At 35.6% G+C, this 15304-nt stretch overlaps 1 long non-coding RNA gene across 1 annotated transcript; it reads right to left on the reverse strand.

Moving 5' to 3' along the window:
* Nucleotides 1–9979: 9979 nt before the first annotated feature.
* Nucleotides 9980–12196, reverse strand: LOC140160349 (uncharacterized). Its single transcript, XR_011859965.1, has 3 exons — nucleotides 12074–12196; nucleotides 11267–11590; nucleotides 9980–10069 (listed from the first exon to the last, which is right to left on the reverse strand). It is a non-coding gene; the product is annotated as an uncharacterized lncRNA (long non-coding RNA).
* Nucleotides 12197–15304: the final 3108 nt, after the last annotated feature.

The raw sequence follows: 15304 nt of genomic DNA on the forward strand, positions 1-15304 counted from the left end.
CATGCTACATTAATCGAAAACTAGTAAGTATGCCCTCTAGAGGGTGAAATCCGTTGTGAATTGGTCAGTCGTGGAATTCCCGTATGGCGGTTACGTTGCGGTTGATAGCAAAATATGACGTTCCAAAATGAGAAAAATGTTATGTTTGTCGTGTTATGAAGCGAATCAAAGTATAGTCTGACAAAAAAAATCCATTTTGGGGTCACAATTTGACCTAGTATAGAAGTCAATAAATTTCGATTTTCTTTCGACGCGAATTCGAACGGGCAGATTGCGTGGAGAGTTCCGTCCAAAAATCGTCTTGCGAAGAGGAGTTTTAGGCAGGATCGTGTCGTCTTACGACATTTATGCGGTATGGATTGTGCGTTTTGGAAGGGTGACAGCAGTTCGTGCAACGTCATTTTTCGCCATTGCTATTTCGTTGCATTAAACAGCTGTCAAAGTGTTTTGCTTACTATTCAGCAAACACCAAAATGTTTTTTAAAACATGATAATGTATATGTTTTTGGTTTTAGTTAAAACATTTTGATAACATATCAATGTCGGTTTACATAAAAACATGAAAACTCTTTTTTAAAACGTGTTATACTGAAAAAGATAATACAACATTTTATACCAAAATTCGAAATGCTATAGTAAAATATCATTTGCCAAACATTGTGTGTATTAAGGGGTACTACACTTGTGGTAAATTGTGACTATTTTTGCATTTTCTCAAAAAATAATAACACACTGGTAACAAAAGTTATGTATATTATTGGGGCAAGGAATCCACTACATTGAAATTTCAGTGACTCAAGATAAGCGGTTCAGTATATATGATAGGAAATGAGGTACATCCTAGCGGTACCTTATTTCTTATCATATATAACAAACCGCTTGTCTTGGGTCACTGAAATTCCAGTGTAGTAATTGGATACCTTGCCCCTATAATATACGTAACCTTTGTTACCACTGTGTAATTAGTCTTTGAGAAAAAGGCAAAAATAGACACAAATTTATCTAGGGGTGTAGTACCCCCTTAAGTCTATCATGTTAGAATGTTTTGCAGTAAGTTTTGAACAAAATGTTTTTTGAATGTGAATGACACTATGACGTTCTACCGCACAATGTCGTTATGTTATATAGTCCGGTGGCAGAGCAAGGTTAGATGGTTTTGCCAGTTAAAGTAGTTTTCTTTGCTGATTATTACTCTTTCAGTGGTACAAAATAAGATTTTGGGGGATGTAAAATGGTAACCCTTGGGCAATTAGAAATATTCAAGATGGCCGCTATGACTACTAAAATTAAGCTCGGTTTTTCACTAGCGGTACCATAATAAATGATAACTTAAAGTATTTTGTGTAAATTATTTTCCTTTTGGATGCTTTAAATATAAACTATATACAGTTTTAAACATGACACTCTCGCAATTCAAAATGGCCGCTGTTAAATCATGTCATATAAGCAAAAACCATTAGTTTCAATGTAAAGTTCTTTTGCCAGATTTTGTTTCTTACAATAATTAATGTACACCCTAGAATTAAGCAGATCCAGTTTGATATTTTACTTCTTACAATCGCATAAAAATTCCAAGATGGCCACCACCGAAATGAAAGGTAGAAATATAACACATTTTAGAAGACTTTTTGCAGGGAGTGTATTGAGTGACAGCTCGGGGTTAACAGCTTTCCACTTGGTGATATCTGAACTGATACCTGTATCTGCCCACTTGTACCAATCTTTCCTGAGCTGAGCGCCTTCAATTCCTTGACGACTAATATCAACAGCCCCTGCAACTGCAGCCGAAATTCTTGAAGTGTAGGACCGATCATTATAGCAACATGTAACCGGGTAGTCGAACATAATCATCTTTGAATCTCTGAGTAAGACACCCAAAGCCACTTGAAGATCCATTGCTTGCTTTTGCACATGACTTTGTTGCCTATCAGTAAAGCTGTCAAGGACTTCTTCAACTTCGGCGAGGAAATTGTAGAATGTCAGATACTGATTATGCAGCCAAATCCTCGTCGATAGGGATATTGTAGTGTGACTTTACAATGCGAATGTCTTTGCACTCTCGTACTATCTGTTTGGCTACTCTTTGGATGCTACTGCCTATAACAGTATCATTATAACTTCACATTTCACGTGCGTTAACGGTATACGATAATACTAGAATAACTTTGTGATGAAAGAACTAGAAGCTCTTCGGCAAAGTTTGTTTGGAGTTCTTCATTGAGTCACCTACGATCAGCACGAGTTAATGTGATTTTCAAATGTGTGCAGCATTCCTGATACAATTCAGCAGGTTTCGAAATGCGACTCTTGTCACCAGATAGGACATCTACAGCATGTTTTAGGAATTCATCAGTTGCATCTTCTTCAGATGCTGCAACATCACATCGGGTATTGCTTTTGTCACTAAAAACAGTAAAATAATACAGTTTTAAATGCTTGTTTTATTTCTTCTTTAACATGGAACACTCACTGAATTGAAAACACAATCATCTGTTCTTCCTTGAGGCACAGGATCTCTGTGATGGCTAATTCCCATCGCATGAAGATCACTCACAGAGATTTCTAAACGTTCTCTGATTTCAATTGCCTAGCTATCACCACGATCGCGCATTTTGCTATGAGATACTCAAATTTTGGCATAACGTTTATGTGTAGATATGTACATAATGCAAGCTTCCATCTGTCTGGAAGCTTTGAATCACTTCCCCACATTAGTATTCATGGAAGTCAAAGTGGGGGTGGGGGGGGATCAACGTAGTCGTTTGGCGGACTGGGTAGAACCGTCTTCTACATAATTACCAATATCAGTTTTGCGTGTGTATTTACAATTATATCATTATATCTTCACACTCCTTGAAAGTGTATTTTCAAAGAGTGATATACAATTATAGGTACAATTCTCAGGTATTTGTGATTAAGAACATATTTCATGATGATAATATAATACACATGTAATGATCTTTAATTCAATCTAATTGGTGTATTCTATTGCTAAAATAGTCTGAAAGACAGGTAAAACTTTATGCAAAAGGTTAAGAATTATTAAATTAAATAACATGAAACGTATGAGTATGATATGTTATGCAAACCATTCAATATGTTAAGAAAAGACAGTTACCTATTATGAGCATACATTCAACAACTCAGGGACGCCATCATGGCAATTTGGGATCACTGAAGCGTGTCAATTCATAATCTATGTGCATATATTACATATTGAGCCCACACTACCATTAATGCGCACTAAATACGCTATAATTATTTGTTTTGTTACCAAAAATCTTTTGAATGCTATTTAAGAGTTACGTGTCGGCCATTTTGAATATCTCGGATTGCCTAAGGGTGACAATTTCACACCCCTTAGAATCTTATCCTACACCACTCAAAGATCATTTATCAGCAAAAAAACTAACTTTAACTGCCCAAAACACTATAATTATTTGGTATGATACCATTTGTCACTAAACCACCATTTGAATGCTATTTCAGAGTTACGATTCGGCCCTTTTGAATATCTCGGATTGCCCAAGGGTGACAATTTTACATCCCCTAGAATCTTATTCTACACCACTCAAAGATCACTTATCAGCAAAAAAAAAACTAACTTTAACTGCCTAAAACACTATAATTATTTGGTATGATACCATTTGTCACTAAAACACCATTTGAATGCTATTTCAGAGTTACGAATCGGCCATTTTGAATATCTCGGATTGCCCAAGGGTGACAATTTTACATCCCCTAGAATCTTATTCTACACCACTCAAAGATCATTTATCAGCAAAAAAATAAACTTTAACTGCCCAAAACAGTATTTGGTATGATACCTTTTGTCAATAAAACACCATTTGAATGCTATTTCAGAGATACGTGGCGGCCATCTTAAATATCTCGGATTGCCCAAGGGTGATAATTACAAATCCTTTAAAATCTAATTCTACACCACTCAAAGATCATTTATCAGCAAAAAACAAACTTTAACTGCCCAAAACACTATAATTATTTGGTATGATACCTTTTGTCACTAAAACAACATTTGAATGTTATTTCAGAGATACGTGGCGGCCATCTTGAATATCTCGGATTGCCCAAGGGTGACGATTTTACATCCCACGAAATCTCTTTCTACACCACTCAAAGATCAATACCCAGCAAAAAAACAAACTTTAACTGGCAAAACCATCTAACCCCCAAAATATGGTGTTTGCAGCCGGACTAATATGGCCGTATGGCTTTAGCAGTGAACGCCTCTTCACAATCTCTCTAGTAATGTTGATAACAGCTCCACGAAGGATTTATTTATTCAAGGTTTATTACAACAATGCATATGGCAGCCAAAAGGCTGAATAACATACATGCTACAAAGAAATTAGCAACAACAAAACACAATAAATAAATCATACATCAGCATGAAATCCAAACCGAAATCACATACAAACTATATATAACTGTCGTGTGATGAATAAATAGAAAAATTGATCTACTATAAATATTCAGAACGCTAGTCAGTCGATGGCTATTGTTGTACAAGACCCACTCAGTCACTTAATTAGGCACTGGAAACCATGGAATTCGGTGTTGAACTTAGAAAAAAAAATTTGCACCTTTTCACTTGATAATTAATTTTCTCGGTCAAATGAGAAGCAATAATTTTCATTTCTTCGATAAATGTCAGCAAAAAACTATAGTGCTTGATACTGGATATTTTTCAAATCTCGATTTTCACAAGCTTCAATTTTATACCTCATGAGCTTTTTTTTAGGTGGGAGGGGGGGGGTCAAGGTTTTTGTTTTGTTTTTCAAAGTAATATAATTCGCCAATGAGAGATATTTCCCAAATTTCTAAAGCACATCATACATGGCAACATATCATAGTTTTTGATTGCAATATTTTTCAATTCTGACTACAAATTTTGTCAACATCAACTCGCGAATATACCATGGATGGATGCTTTTGCAACCCACAATAGAAATATCGATTATTTCTGCTAGAAACGAAGTACTGAGTTGGACATATTGGCAGTCGCAAGTGAAAAATTGTGAAATATTTGGACAAAACTATATAGACCCACATGATGTGCCTTATATAGTTGGGAAAAATCTTTCTTTAGCAAACTATATTAGTTTGAAACGCTAAAAAGTTAAACTAAAAAAAAAACTCGTGGGCGAAGTTCAGGTCTGTAAAAATCAAAAATCTTACCGTAAAAGACACAATTTCATGCCTAATTTTAACATCAGGGTTTTTGTTTTAAAAATGAGGTATATCCAAGCCCTATGTTTTTTATCTGACATTAATGAAAAAAATAAAGTTATTGTTTTTTATTTGACCGAGAAAATTAATTTCAAAGCAAAAAGGTGTACCCTATCTCTGAATTGTGTTGATTTCAACATGTATGGATCGACATTTGGCACGACTATGCATAACAATAGATGATGGTCAGTAGCGTTCTGAGTGCTATAATTGTAAATTACTGTTTTACTGCGCATTCGCGTATAACATCATTATATTGACATTTAAACATACAATGCCTCAATTCAAATATTGAGTTTTAGTTTTGGTTTTGGTCACGTGGTGTCCTATTAACCTGCCTATCCTCTTGATTCACAACATATTCCTATCTTTGTTTCTACCTTTTGTTAAAAACTTAAAATTTGTATCAAGGAGATTCGGTTTTCATTTCAGTTTCTTATAAATGGTGTGAAGAAGAATTCATTTGGTTTGAAGTTACCTGATCTAAGTATACAAAAGAAATTTTTTAATTTTGCAGTGCAATATTCACGAGGAGAGAAATCGAGCATGTCGATTTACATTGAAAAACGTCATTCCTCATTTCAAAGAATGTATTTCAACCTTACCATATAAAGTTTAATATCTTTGGCAACAAAATCTTGATGAAGAGTCAGTATAAATGCGGCTTGTTTCAAGGGTGACGTGCTGGAGAACAAAATCCCAGACCATACTTGTCATGCTTTGGTTCTCTATATTCATGTTGATTGATGGTAAAATTTTGTTTGGGAGAGGGCTAAATGGGAAAATGAAAGCTATGATTGCCAGGAATATTAATTTTCAAGTGTCATTTGACTTTTTTTTTATTTTTGTTTTTGGTCGGTTGTGTCTGGGAAAACAAACACTTTTTTTGCCTAATGTAGTAAATAGGTAAATAATCAAATGATCTTACCAGGATATCGAAAATCACGACATTTGCATTTTTGAACCACGTAGTTAATTTTGCACTCATATTGACAATTGGATACAGTATATACCTGGGAATACAGCGTGCCATCCTTTATAGATTTACAATTCGATGAATATGGGTGTGCAAGAGTTGTGTACTGAAAGTAAGAAAATTACATCAATATGTTTTAAAAAATCATCCAAGACTTCGCTCCGTTTGGCATAACAATCACATGTGATTTTTTTCGTTTGGAACAATTTCAACAAAAAACGAAGGTGGTTTACTCACATTCTAGAAACGTTTCACCACTACGCTAGTGGTCTAATCAGACTGGCAACTCATCATATCAGGCTTTTCAGATCCATCAAGTGATGGACTTTTATTAAACTCTACGACCCCATCCGGGGTATGAGAGGTAAACATAAAGCATAATACAATGTACAACATGGTGTACCGTAGAGGTCGTGATGAGTTGGTCAAAGAAAGAAAACGCACACTAACCAATACCTTCAGTTCTCCTCTCACCACCCATTGCATCATAAGCTGGGAGTGAGTAAATCACGTTCGTTTTAGTTGGAATTGTTCAAAACGAGCAAAATTCACAGTTTAAATCAACATCCTTTATTGAACTTGTTCAAAGATATATCAATCACGGTTTCTGATCGCGGTGTCTCTATTGTAAATTATAGACTTCGTGAATATGTTAGACGCTAGACGGAATCGAGTCCACTCTGTGAATTTATGGATCAGCATGATTAGTGGTGCGAGTCACGTTATTCGTTAGTCAACTCGCACCACTCCCGCTGATCTACATACATTTATTTCATAGAGAGGATACGATTCCGTCTAGCGAGGACGTGAATGTACAGAAACAGTTTGGATGGCGGATACCTTAATAATAATATGCCTAACCTTAGACGTCTAAGATGCCATCTTGGACCTCTAAGAATTTCGCGGTAGACTAAAATCAACGAATCACAGGGCCAAACAGCCAATCAGAATCGGATAGTAAAGTTTGCACATGGTTGTGGGATCTGAGAGTACACCAGACACATCAAATTGCATTATGATATCCAATAATTTTGATATTTTTGAATGATTCGTGATATAATACAAATTTCATGGCAAATTATTAAAAATCGATGGGGGGGGGGGTAAAGCTATATCTTCAGTACGAAAGGTCAAACTTTTCAAATGATGGACGGCTTTTCCTCCCACCTACTTACACTTCAAGTACATATCATTAGATTTATAACGTTTACTTCGAGGACGGTTAAATATTAAAATTTAAATTTAATAAGTTAATGGCCAACAAATTTGTATTATATCGCGAATAGAGGCAAAATGATCAAGATCTTGAAAGCTTATGGCATCCCAGATATCATCGTGAATGCAATTGAAGACACCTACCAGGGTACAGAGGCTAAAGTGATGACCCAAGATGGTGACACAGATGAATTTGAATTTTTAGCAGGTGTGCTACAAGGTGATACGCTGGCACCATATCTGTTCATCATCGTCCTAGACTATTGCCTCAGATCTGCAATAGACGACAGGGAGGAGAGATTATGCTTCACACTAAAACCTGGGAAAAAGCCGACGAGTTGGTCCACTGAACATAACTGATCTTGACTTTGCAGACGACATTACTATCTGATACTGCCAACCAAGCACAGAAACTGTTCAAAAACGTAGAAAACGTTGAACTTCGTGTGGGATTACACATGAATGCGAAGAAAACACAATTCATGGTGTACAACCATTCAACAGATGTTGAAATCCAAACCGAGGATGGCGGCTTCCTGGAAGAAGTAAAAGACTTCAAGTACTTAGGGTCGTGGGTCAGGAGTACTGAGCAAGACATCAGAGTAAGAAAGGCAATGGCATGGAAAGCATGTAACAAGCTCAATAATATTTGGAAATCGTCTCTACCCAGACACCTCCAAACACACCTATTCCAAACTACTGTAGAAAGCGTCCTGCTGTATGGTTGTGAAACCTGGACCATTACCAAGAAAATTGGCAAAGCAATGGATGGCTGCTATACAAGAATGTTAAGATCAGCACTAAATGTGAGCAGGAAAATGCATGTGACCAATAAGGACTTGTATGGGGACATTCCACCTGTGACCTCGAAAATCAGCACAAGACGGCTACGGTTTGCGGGACACTATAAGAGAGCCAAAGGGAGGATTACATCTGATCTGGTTACATGGAAGCCCACACAAGGAAAACGAACCAAAGGACGTCCCAAGAAGACCTTTGTGGACCTGCTTCAACAAGACACAGGATACACAGTGGCAGAAATTGAGACCAGCATTCAGGACAGGCGGTTATGGCGAGCCATCATTGATGCCCGACAGCAAGAGTCGACGGAGTAAGAGTAAGTAAGTAAAGTATCGCGATTTAAAAAAAATCACAATTATTTGATGTGATCAGGCGAGTCCTCGTATACAGAACGTGATCCCGGGAATATGGTGTGGTTGTAGGTCCCACAAAAAATACTGTGCAAACGTTGCTATTCGATCCCTTCAGCGTATTCAATTATTGTCCAATAAAATCTTACACGAATAAGATTTTACACGCCTAAGATTTTCTTATACGTCCAAGATTGACCAAAATTAGTCGGTGGTGGATCGACCACTTGTGGAAAATTTAAAATGAGAATTCTTTCAAAGCGATGAGAATTGGACAAAGCTATGAGAATTGTAAGTTTTCTCATTTCTATGAATTTTTATCATCTAAATGAATGAGAAATATTAATTTACGTGTCAACAACCTGTCATAAGTGATAAATTTTATCATTTAAAACAATGTGACAGGTGGTTGACACTTTAATTGGTATTTCTCATTCATTTGGATGAGAAAGTTTCATAAATGAGAACATTTTAAATTCCTATACGTTTGTCAAATTCTCATCGCTTTGAAAGAATTCTCATTACAAATTTCTACTAGTGGACGGTTTAGCAAATTATAATTGAAGACAGAGATAAAAAGACTAGTTTGCATCTGACGTCATCTGTCAATCAAACTCGAGCATGATGATGAGTTGCTGAACACGGCAGTAAAAACCGGGCGCCTTATTGTTAATTCTGCACCTTCAAACATACAAACCATCTCAAAAGTTAGGTATTTATAGTAGGAAACTTTCTTTTCCGAAGGCACCATGTCAACAATGCCTTGTAAAAGTACGTAATATTTCACAATTTTCTGCTATTCCTTTTCTCCGATCGGCCTTCCTTTACGCGCTATTATAACCAATCAAGGATCGTAATCAATAATGAGTCTTTCAACGCCAAATTGTAGTCACAAAATATTTAATATTAGTAAATCACCAAAGCGAATGGTAACGTAGGTATGTGTAAAAACTGTATTAACAATAACAAAGTATGTGCCCAAAGATTTGTCTTTGGCATGTCACTTTTTTTTAAATATCAGCAAAAATATCAGTAAAAAAAATGTCCCAAAATTTAGATCAAACATGAACCTTCCAAAATAAACACATATTCTTACTCGGCGTCCCAATCACTACGTGCCGCTGTGATTTACGATCACTCGTCGCTTCCCTTTCCAGTTACGTTTACTTTAAGTTTGCCCATACCCTACGCCTTAAGATAATTGGACTCTATATTCATCGAAATGTAAGCGAGTTAAGGAAAGGAACGGTCTCTAAAGGGACACTTAATATTTAATATGTTAAATTTTAGCCAGCCGAAGAAATTGTTGAAAAATCACGTCGTATGACATATGTACATTAATCATGATAGTTCCTTATATATAAGGGTTATTACATACCTGCATAAACTTTACAGCAATAGACGTTTCAAATCCAGGAGAAACTGAAAATCCATGATCTTGTACTAAAGGCTGCACACCTTGTGGATGAAGAAGGATCTAATATAATGAGAATAAAATAGATTTATGGGTCAGGCCACTAAAGGGTCATTTCATGATCCACAGCCTCATCCTTCACTTTTGAAGAAAAAACAAGGTTGTTGACCACGAACTAAAACTAAGCACTGAAACGCTGAATCTTGGTGTTGTGTAATGTAATGTCGAACACAACACCAACACTATAAAGCACCGAAACGCTGAATCTTGGTGTTGTGTTCGACAGTACATTACAAATAAAGACCAACATATGTCGTGCTGGTTGGGCGTTCATCTCCGGGAGATCGCTAAGATAAGGTCTGGTTCATGCGTTCTTCACCTCTCAGATTGACAGCCCAAACAATCTCATTAATTCTGAGCATGGAACATGAAACTATCACACCGACACAACGGATACAAAAGACTAACATTTTGAAGACTCATATTTGTTTAGGGAATATTATTTATTGTTCAAAACCAATTTCATGCTGTTGTATAACATGTTCAATGTAGGTATCCTTTATAGACAGGGATAATCGAAGGAAGTACCGACATTCTTACTGTGACTTCATAAATCATGTGCGACTTTTGAAAATTGGGAATTTGGGCTACAAAACATGGTCCAAAGATTATTTTTGGGTTAAAATATTTTATACAATAATTTCATACATAATTTCATAAACTACTATTATACACATAATATTAAATCTGAACTCGGTATCACTTTTTTTGTAATGTCAGAATGTTTTTTAAGAGCAGAAATAGAAATCACTGGGCCCCGAAGAGATTTGGTTGCATTTGACTAGATTCCTAACGAGGTGGGATGTGAGCTTTCTGGTTTCGGGTCGCATTTATGAGTGATTTCTGGCTGGGTTTGGTCAGATGTTTGGAGGAGTTTTATTCTGCTTGGTGTCTCGTCAGGTTCGACTGGAATCTTTAAAGATCCACATAGATGATCGCCCAAGACGGCTTGACTTGGTTTTTGTATTTTTGTTGAAAAATGTTGTCTTGTACAGCGCCACAAGGTTATTGTAGGCTTTAGAAATATAATTATTATATTATTATTATTATTATTATAATTATTATTATTATTATTATTATTATTATTATTATTATTATTATTATTATTATTATTATTATTATTATTATTATTATTATTATTAGTGCGAAGTGTGAAATGCATGACTCGACTGTACGACTACATTTACCATGCATGCGTACCTTAAATCCGGCAGCCAAATCTGCTCCATACGCATACTCATCTTGTTGTATGTTCAATCTCATAAACAAGCCACTCCTAATACCAGCTTTGCTTATTACCAGCGCATCGGATATGTTGTCAGGATTATTGAACGTGTAGCACACACCCCAATCGGTTATCACCTGGGTAAAATTTTCAATTCCACATGGCTCTAACATACTCCAAGAACAACTATGAAGCATGTCATTAATTTGGTGAGCGCCATTCAAAACGAAGTTGTCAAAATCTTGCCAACTCTCATTTATGGAATTTATCCATGTACTTCCATTTTGCATCATCAGCATCTGAGAATGAAATATCATGTACATTATCAGTGATTTTCAATCAAGTTAGCTAAACGACGTCAATATTTAAGGGCCCATTCAGTGATTTGCTCATCCGGACGATCGTAAAAATTATCAAAATTAAGATTTTACTGTCATAGATGTGCTAACATAGCCTGCCAGTGTTTCGCCGAAAGCCGTGTATTTAAGACAAAATAAGACATTTTACACGAATCTGTAATTTAGATAGTGACAGTATCTAAATTAGCTACGTGTATTTGAATGGGGCTTTAACTTCGTCAGTACTGCCGTTTTCTTCGTTTTTTACCAAATTATAAACAAGTTATAAATACCAAATGACAATTTGAATGACTTATCCTTCACTTTTAATTTATAAACAATTTTATTTTTTTTACACTTGTGCTGGGATCACTGAATGGGTCTTTAAATACTGCATCTAGCATCTTAAATTCAACATCGAAACTATAGAATTCAATTATTTACCATGATTAGAGTAAGGATTGAAGAGCTCGTCGACAAATTTTATAAGATCTTCGCTGACAGCAGATTTTCGGAATAGATTATAGTTACATATGGTTACTGCTGGAAAAGTAAGGCTGTCAGTGTTCGATGTCTTCACATAACTCTCCACAGGGTATTGTAAATATCTACTGATGTCTGTGACGATGCTGTACCATAGATAGGCGTTCAGACCGACGACGAGTATTACCCATATCAATCTGTTAATAAGACTTTATCATGAGTTATTATTCAACATTTCAACTAAAATACATATACCTAATTGCAATTTTGCTTTTTAGAAGAAAAAAGAGATCATGGCGACAATGTTATAATAGAGTCAGTAACATCCTATAACTACCTATAATACATAGTTCTCGATCTTCTGCTTTGCTCCAACGTGCCTAAGCTCAATTGGTTTGCGCATCAGGCATACGAATGTTACCGGTTCAAATCTGTTATGCACTTGTTCCTTCGACGTGTACAGGGTGAGTCAAAATGAAGTAAACTCTTGTTTGTGACGCGTTTGTACGAAATCTATAAAGAATTTACTGTAAATAAAAATCATGGCTTAAATTGAACAAAGAATTGTTGAGTTGTGCTCATTTTAATAAAACCACCTTTGGTAGCTGCACACGGTTTCTCTTCCCAAGGATTATAGTCATGATCATGGTAGTGCGATTAATACTGGTATAACGCGATATTCAAATGCAAAATTAAGTTGTGTGGCAGGAGTGGTTTCGATGTTCGTCGTCTCTCTCGTCTTCAGTTTCCCACAGATGATCGGATATCAAGTGCATGTATTACGTAAGCAATATAAGAATGTAGGTAACCTTCGAATCATGTGACTCTAATGATCCGACAGTCTGAAGCTTCATGGTCCGGAAGACCGCGAACTGCTAGATCACAAGCAAACATTGCTAGAGTTAGGCATGCGTTGCAAATAGACCCAAAGATCAGCAGCTCAATAAGCACCCCTCTACAACATTTCCCCAGCAAGTATCAGTTGGACCATCGGGAAGACTATGAATTACTCGAGTTATCATGGTTATTCGAGGAGGTATCCATACAAACTGCAGCACCGTCGTAGATTTGATTTTGAATATAGCGCCATACGAATCAATACACTACACGCATGGTAGGTGAAACCGTGTGTAGCTACAAAAATGGTTGGTTTTAATCAAACAAGTATAACTTGCTGGTGTGAACAAATACAACATATTTTATATTTGATAATCACTTACCTTCTGATTGTATTATGCTTCGGGTCTGTTACGTTTTTAAGTCCGTGCATAGTGGATTCAGATCCAAATGTATGTATAATATCTGCTGCCTTCTCTAATTTTTCCTCCGATATTTTTGTATCTGTTGACTGCTGTTGACTCATTTCGAATGATGAATCTGGTGTCAATTCATTAGCGGGACTTTTCTCCATGTTTGCAGAAACCTTAAATCGCCCCCGATAAATTGTGAAAAGTTTCTTTTGAAAACACAAAGTTATAGCAATCGAATGTAGATTGCCAATTTCCCATGTATATGACGTACGTGTACTTTAGAGTGAATATTGAGCAGAAAGAATAAAATTGTGAATACACACAACACTTCAAATATCCACTATAAAAAGCACCAAAGAGGCCACAAACAAACAACTAGCACTTAATATTTGTGAAATATTAGGAAAACATTAGTCGCAAAATTGTTCCATTTATTTGGGCAGAGGTACATTTACCTAATCTTCTATATATTAATAATGGGCAGAAATTCTCTTTGCCTTCAAACTCATTTATTATGTATCTGTAATGTTATTAACAAAATATGTTGCTATGGCATCGATCATAGAGAAAATAATTAACGTTATTAGATGAAAGAACATCTATATAATTGAAAATAAATAATTATTTAGAGTGCATTAATCAAGCAATTTTACTCAAATGTATCGGTTCCTCTAGTGCTGCCCTTGGAAGTATATGAAGACATATGCTATTGGCGTCAGAAAATATAATTCAAACCTGTTTCAGCCAAATACATAATATTTTAATGCTTTATGTGGTCAAATTTGGTAGTATCCCTTAACTGAGCTGTTAAAGTGTCTAAGTCTATCACGTTTTTGTTTTATTCTGTAAATTGTTATGCATTTCAATTAAAAAACACTTTTGTAATTTGTAATGAATATTAATGTACAATTTATTTTTAACCTATATTGAAACTAATCTTAAATAACAAAATAAACTGTTTTATGGTATATAATTAATTGAAAAGGAAATAAAAAATAATATTCCAATAAAATCTAAAAACACTCAATTTCATTAACTCTGCAACTTAGAAACCGTTTTATTAATAATACTAAACCATACCCCGGTTTCATGAGTTTTTGTAGATATAGGCCTACAGTTTTTGACGAAATTGAGTTTTCAGCAGTTTTTATGTTGCTAGGGGTCAGAAAATGTAATGCAAACTTTTTAAACAAAACTTCACAATTTTTTTAATGCTTTTAAAAGTCATCATCATTGGTCCGAGCTGCAAACATGCCTTTGTCTAAAATCAATACTACATGTATTGATTTATCAATAATCATTAATCACTAAGAACAAACTCCTGTGCATCGCAAAAACGTTACTAAAGACATTTCAAATGTGAATACCAAATTGTATTTTCATACCTTGTTCCATTCTTTGTTATTTTTGAAAAATGTTAATGAATGTTCTCAATTATTGTATTATTCTGTCTACATCATCAGTCGCTAATCGCGCTCAGCGAATAGTGTAATGTACTTCACATTAGATAGGTACAGTTTACACTAATCTACCATATCTATCATTATTCAGCAAGATCAGTTCGGGGGCACTCATAATTCACGGATGTCTCTGATATCAAATACTCTTGAAGCGTCATGTCACTTAACAGTATCATATTTCAGATACGTCTCATAAATCACATACTCCCTACAGTTTCAAAACCCAGTCGCAAACGATATTAGTAATTTTGGTGAACGTGCCAGCGCAGTGGGAACAATTTTGCAAGTAGGCCTTATCAGGGTTGTAGCTAGCCCAAGTTGAGTGCCTGCTAATTTTACTATCCAATTCATGAATTAGAGCGCAGGCTCGGGTACTCTTGGGATTTTTTTACTTCAAAACATTTGATTTTGGCCACTGTAATCTAAGTGTGTTCTGGGACCATTTGTCAGAATTTGCACAGATAGCACAGGTAGATTTTGCG

This window comes from Amphiura filiformis, chromosome 9, assembly GCF_039555335.1.
Source record: "Amphiura filiformis chromosome 9, Afil_fr2py, whole genome shotgun sequence".
Taxonomy (NCBI): domain Eukaryota; kingdom Metazoa; phylum Echinodermata; class Ophiuroidea; order Amphilepidida; family Amphiuridae; genus Amphiura; species Amphiura filiformis.